The sequence below is a fragment of the Cyprinodon variegatus genome, unplaced genomic scaffold (genome assembly GCF_000732505.1).
Source record: "Cyprinodon variegatus isolate N-32 unplaced genomic scaffold, C_variegatus-1.0 Scaffold1140, whole genome shotgun sequence".
Taxonomy (NCBI): domain Eukaryota; kingdom Metazoa; phylum Chordata; class Actinopteri; order Cyprinodontiformes; family Cyprinodontidae; genus Cyprinodon; species Cyprinodon variegatus.
In genome coordinates, this window is record NW_015151593.1 from 50,740 (window position 1) to 51,894 (window position 1,155).

General features: G+C 42.5%; 1 protein-coding gene across 1 annotated transcript in view; it reads left to right on the forward strand.

The window, feature by feature from the left end:
* Window positions 1-1,155, forward strand: part of mdn1 (midasin AAA ATPase 1) — a 74,855-nt gene that overhangs the window by 33,527 nt on the left and 40,173 nt on the right. The window lies entirely within an intron of this gene.

Here is a 1,155-nt window from a genome sequence, read left to right on the forward strand (position 1 = left end):
TCATTTGATTCGAGCATTGTAAAGGTCTGAAACCCAAATGGTTTCATTATTCTATCAACACTAAAAACTCAGGCAGACTAGCTGTTAATGCAATTAAATCCAATTTAGTCATCTCAAGACACTTTCCAGTTCACCAGATCATCCAGTCACATTGATTCAAAGTTTTCTATCTAAGGAAAACCAGCTGATTGCATCGACTCATTCACTCTTCAGCAATCCCTCACACTAAGCATGCTTGTAGGGACAGTGGAGAGGAAAAACTCCCTTTGAACAGGAAGAAACCTCCAGGAGTGTGGACATGTGATGGGGGCGTGGCCATGTCATGAGGCATGACTATGTAAAAAGTCTGTGGTCATGTCTTTGTTATACAGGCTGTAAGCATGTAGGTAATAGGACAGTGGCCATGTGATGGGGGCGTGGCCATGGCAGTGAGCCTGTGGCGGATATTTAGTATTTAGTTATGCCCAATTTTGAAGCGTGGTCTGCACTATGTTATTCCACGCCACAACATAAGAGGGACAATCAGGAACTAGCTGTGGGTGTAGATACTGCCAAGGCGGGGGACCTGCGTTAACTGCGACACACAACCTGGTTTCTGAGCATAAACCAGTCTCAATGCTGCTGCTACGGAAGCTCTAGGGAACCAAAACTCTGGTGTTATACAAAAAAAAAAATCTATTTTTTTTTTGTTGTTTTTTTTTTAAATTGCCCACATCAAAAGAGTTAAACTGGTTATTTGAATCGATTTTCTTTTTTTCTTTTTTTTTTTAACCCAGGTGTAGTCACTACTTTGTAGAAGAAGAGAGAAAACACTTTGGTATACTGCTATCAAATAGCTGTAAAAGGGCGTCCAGGTGGCGCAGTGGCTAGTGCGCAAGAATTATGAACGGAGGCCTTATCCAGCCTATGGTCCTTTCCCGAATGTCTCTCTCATTCCCCCGTTCCTGTCAGCCTACTGTATGAAAAACAAGCCACTAGTGCTGTAAAAAAAATAAAATAAAATAACTCCAGGGGGGAGCTTGGAAAGATCTGAGTTGGACTTAAACGTTAAAAAGTGTCAGAAAGGCCAGAACCGAAGATGAATGTTTTAAAGTTCAGCCAGGGAGATCAAAGCGTATCATCCAGACGCTTAGCAAACAGGCGTCAGCCTGAGGC